Source organism: Lasioglossum baleicum, unplaced genomic scaffold, assembly GCF_051020765.1.
Source record: "Lasioglossum baleicum unplaced genomic scaffold, iyLasBale1 scaffold0112, whole genome shotgun sequence".
In the NCBI taxonomy this organism is placed as follows: domain Eukaryota; kingdom Metazoa; phylum Arthropoda; class Insecta; order Hymenoptera; family Halictidae; genus Lasioglossum; species Lasioglossum baleicum.
Window position 1 is genome coordinate 60,001 of NW_027469172.1, and position 5,000 is coordinate 65,000.

Consider the following 5,000-nt stretch of genomic DNA (forward strand, 5'->3'; position numbering starts at 1 on the left):
CGTTGCCCTACCGTTGGCGGTAGGGATTGGATAGCTCACGACAAGCAGCTTTATGGGTAAACGCCGTGTAGCTTAACGTTTACCCGGAGAGCCGCGGTGATTGTAGAATTATCACTCACGCAGGAGCTCCCTCGATTCAATTATTTCTCTGTACTACACTTCTAGCTGCAAGCGGCATCCGTTGCCCTACCGTTGGCGGTAGGGATTGGGTAGCTCACGACAAGCAACTTTATGGGTAAACGCCGTGTAGTTTAACGTTTACTCGGAGAGCCGCGGTGATTGCAGAATTATCACTCACGCAGGAGCTCCCTCGTTCTATGACAGAGCCACGGTGATCGCATAGGACTCACTCTCGTAAGAACTCTCTCTTATACTTGAGCCACGGTGATCGCATAGGACTCACTCACGTAAGAGCTCTCTCTTTCTGCCAGAGCCACGGTGATCACATAGGACTCACTCACGTAAGAGCTCACTTTCTACCAGAGCCCCGTTGGTCACCCGAGGGTTTCCAGGTCCTACCGCGTGGAGGGGGGGTTGGCGCACCAGGGAATAGAACCCTGGACCTTCTAAGACCCAGTAGATAGGGACAGAGGGAATCTCGTTAATCCATTCATGCGCGTCACTAATTAGATGACGAGGCATTTGGCTACCTTAAGAGAGTCATAGTTACTCCCGCCGTTTACCCGCGCTTTTTTGAATTTCTTCACGTTGACATTCAGAGCACTGGGCAGAAATCACATTGCGTCAACACCCGTGGGGGCCATCGCAATGCTTTGTTTTAATTAGACAGTCGGATTCCCCTAGTCCGTGCCAGTTCTGAGCTGAGCGTTGAATGGCGGCCGAAGAGGACGATCGTTCTAGACGAAAGCCTCGCAGCAAGGAAGATCCGCGGGAGGCCAAGGCACGGGACCGAGCTCGGATTCCCATCAATGTGTTCACCTCGCCCAGGCCCGGCACGTCAGCCAGACCCGCTTCCCGACCAAGCCCGACACGCCCCGCTCCTCAGAGCCAATCCTTATTCCGAAGTTACGGATCCAATTTGCCGACTTCCCTTACCTACATTAATCTATCGACTAGAGGCTCTTTACCTTGGAGACCTGCTGCGGATATGGGTACGAACCGGCGCGACACCTCCACGTGGCCCTCTCCTGGATTTTCAAGGTCCGAGGGGAAGATCCGGACACCGCCGCAACTGCGGTGCTCTTCGCGTTCCAAACCCTATCTCCCTGCTAGAGGTTTCCAGGGAACTCGAACGCTTATACAGAAAAGAAAACTCTCCCCGGATCTCCCGACGGCGTCTCCAGGTCATTTTGGGTTACCCCGACGAACACTCTTACGAGGGCCCGATTGGTAAGCGGTTCCGCTGCCGGGTTCCGGAATAGAAACCGGATTCCCTTTCGCCCGATGGGTGTGTGTTTATCATTTAATGATATTTTGCTCTCTCTTAGGACACCTCATCTACATAGGATTTCTCTTAGGGCTTAGGATCGACTGACTCGTGTGCAACGGCTGTTCACACGAAACCCTTCTCCACGTCAGTCCTCCAGGGCCTCGCTGGAGTATTTGCTACTACCACCAAGATCTGCACCGACGGCGGCTCCAGGCAGGCTCACGCCCAGACCCTTCTGCGCACACCGCCGCGACCCTCCTACTCGTCAGAGCTTCATGGAAGACGCGCCTTTAAAAAAAGCTAACGTCAACCTCACTTGCCGCTGACGGCGGAGTATAGGCGCGACGCTTCAGCGCCATCCATTTTCAGGGCTAGTTGCTTCGGCAGGTGAGTTGTTACACACTCCTTAGCGGATTCCGACTTCCATGGCCACCGTCCTGCTGTCTTAAGCAACCAACGCCTTTCATGGTATCCCATAAGCGTCGACTTAGGCGCCTTAACTCTGCGTTTGGTTCATCCCACAGCGCCAGTTCTGCTTACCAAAATTGGCCCACTTGGCACTCTGATCCAATATAATCTCGTGGCTTCATTGATCCAAGCAAGCCAGAGATCTCACCCATTTAAAGTTTGAGAATAGGTTGAGGTCGTTTCGGCCCCAAGGCCTCTAATCATTCGCTTTACCAGATGAGACTCGCACACGTTCATCAAAAGAGAACGAGCGAGTGCCAGCTATCCTGAGGGAAACTTCGGAGGGAACCAGCTACTAGATGGTTCGATTAGTCTTTCGCCCCTATACCCAGTTCCGACGATCGATTTGCACGTCAGAATCGCTACGGACCTCCATCAGGGTTTCCCCTGACTTCGTCCTGACCAGGCATAGTTCACCATCTTTCGGGTCCCAACGTGTACGCTCTGGGTGCGCCTCTTCTCGCAATGAGAACGAGACGCCCCGGGAGTGCGAGGCCGCATCGTGACGCGGCCCATCCTCCCTTGATCGACGCTAAGGTACGATCTTCACTTTCATTGCGCCTTTAGGTTTACATGTCCCAATGACTCGCGCACATGTTAGACTCCTTGGTCCGTGTTTCAAGACGGGTCCTGAGAGTACCCAAAGCAGTAGCGTCGCTGACCGGTAATTCAAAGCTTGGCCAGTCCGAGGACACCGCCTGCTAACAGCTGGTTAGGCCCGGAGCCGGCGCTAGGTCCGTACCATCCGGGTGACAAACTAACCGAGCTTGCGGCGGGCCTGACGCACACACATTCGAAAATGGATTGGTTGCGGCCCGATACCGTCAGAGTACCGTCACGCAGCCGGCCAGGCGATCGAGCGTCTGCCGTGTGCGCACGAAGGCGACACGACAGGCAACAACTCGAGCCGTAGACCGACACGCAACGGGTCGCGACGTTCTACTAAGGGAGAAGTGCACGACTACGCGACCGGAACATTTGCCGAAGATGGTGTACCCTCGCACTGGAACCACCGAAGTGGCCCATTACGGGCTATCTGCGCACCAACGGAAGCCAGCCTCGTCGACGATGAATCTCCCCATTCGATCTTTTGGGTTTCTCAGGTTTACCCCTGAACGGTTTCACGTACTCTTGAACTCTCTCTTCAAAGTTCTTTTCAACTTTCCCTCACGGTACTTGTTCGCTATCGGTCTCGTGGTCATATTTAGCCTTAGATGGAGTTTACCACCCACTTAGGGCTGCACTCTCAAGCAACCCGACTCTAAGGAGAGGTCCTCCCGAAACGCGTACCAGTCGCTACGGGCCTGGCACCCTCTACGGGTAAATGGCCCCATTCAAGATGGACTTGGACGCGGTTCGACGTCTCGGGATAAATTGACCCTCCTGAACACTACATTTCCCAACGGCAGAACCGCGGGATTCAGTGCTGGGCTAATTCCTGTTCGCTCGCCGCTACTAAGGAAATCCTTGTTAGTTTCTTTTCCTCCGCTTAGTAATATGCTTAAATTCAGCGGGTAATCTCGCCTACTCTGAGGTCGTCGTACGTGATACAAAATTTTGTGTGTTTCGGCCGAAAGAGCGTAAAAGTAGTACTCGCGAAAACGTACAAAGCACAAAAAAAAAAGAAAAAAAAAGAAAACGAAACAACACTACACGACAGAAGAGAGAAAAAGGTAAACAAAAAACCGATATATGCCTTATGCGCCACACCAAAGTGTCAATATAATTCTTTCTTCATCTCTCGTCGATCGGAAACTCTCGCTAGACGATCTGGCCGGTTAACTTTAACGTCCGTCGAAAAGAACTTTCGGGGACTGGACGACCGACAGATCGCGCGGTTCCGCACGAATCGACAATGAAGAAAAGAAAAGACATGGGGCGACCGACATAAAGGTTTTCATCATTGGATATACCTTTTCTCTCTCCGCGGTGCTGTTCCGTGCGTGAACACACAAGTGTGTCTTTTGCGTCGTGTGACAATCAAGTTCGAAATAAGCCTCGCCAATAGAGGAGTATACATATTATTAAAAAAAAAAAATAATAATACATATAACCCGGTGGGATTTCTTTTTCTCTCTACTTCTATATAATTGAACCAAAAACCACGGGGGTACAGAAACGTTGCGCACGAAACGATTTATCATCGATCAAACGCAAAACCAAATTAGAGACACGAGAGAAAGAGAGTAAGATCTCAAGACGCACATAGGCCGTCATCAATACGATTCAACGCGAACGTGGCGATGGAATGGCAATCGCACAGATTAGCGAGGACACGTCGACGACGGGGAATAATTCCGACCCGATCAAGTACGACGTGCTCATCCCGCACATTGCTGCGCTTTGCTCCGCTGTCCATCGATCATCAAAGCGTTCGCGATAGAACGAGAGATCTCTTTCGTCTCTTCCCTCGAAGACTCGAAAAGGAATGTGTGTTTGTCGAAATCGCCGGCAACGACGACCCTCCGCCGTATGGCAATTATAACGTAGAGTTAAGAAACTCATCCACGCACAGGCATATTCTCTCCCTGGGGCTTAACATTGCCACACCACACACACTCTGTGTGCCACACAGTATTCTTTCTTTCTTTTATAATTTGTGTGTCCATCTCTGTAGTCTCGCGAGACTCTTGTAAATATACCTCTTTCGTATATACGCATCATTTCAGGCGACGTCGGGAGCGCGTTAAATGTTCATGAGTGGAAACGCTTCTTTCCGCAAGGCGAATCGTTTCGCAGAGAAGGTGAGAGATTTGGAGATCCTCGTCGAAGCGGTGCCTTACGGGCGGTCGTATTTTCAATACGACTCACGACACCGTAAAAACACTCACGCAAGTCCGAACGTAAGAAATACCAATCCCTACTTCGCCTCTCGTGGAAACTAGATATATATGTTTGTATGTGTTTATAAGACGCAATGCAAAAATTGGCAATTTTCACAGAACCGCGACAAACGCCGACGAAACGCCCATCATTCGCTCGTACGTAGCATCTTTGCAACCCGACTCCGAAACGCTCTTTGGCGCCCTCCAAAAATATATTTGGAGAGGTAAGCGACGGCGGGGACTTACAAGAGCAACGCAAGCAGTTTATGGTTACGTAAACGACCCTCAGCCAGGCGTGGTCCAGGAATTGTATCCGT

The 5,000-nt window shown here is 51.4% G+C and overlaps 1 non-coding gene and 1 pseudogene across 1 annotated transcript in view; both read right to left on the bottom strand.

Annotated features, from left to right (window-relative positions):
* Window positions 1-3,396, bottom strand: part of LOC143219979 (large subunit ribosomal RNA) — a 5,435-nt pseudogene extending 2,039 nt beyond the window's left edge.
* Window positions 3,397-4,962: 1,566 nt separating this feature from the next.
* The window catches only part of LOC143219981 (5.8S ribosomal RNA), a 155-nt gene continuing 117 nt past the window's right edge, over window positions 4,963-5,000 (bottom strand). Inside the window, exon 1 of the ribosomal RNA XR_013011526.1 lies at window positions 4,963-5,000. This exon is cut by the window's right edge and continues 117 nt beyond it. This is a non-coding gene — a ribosomal RNA (5.8S ribosomal RNA).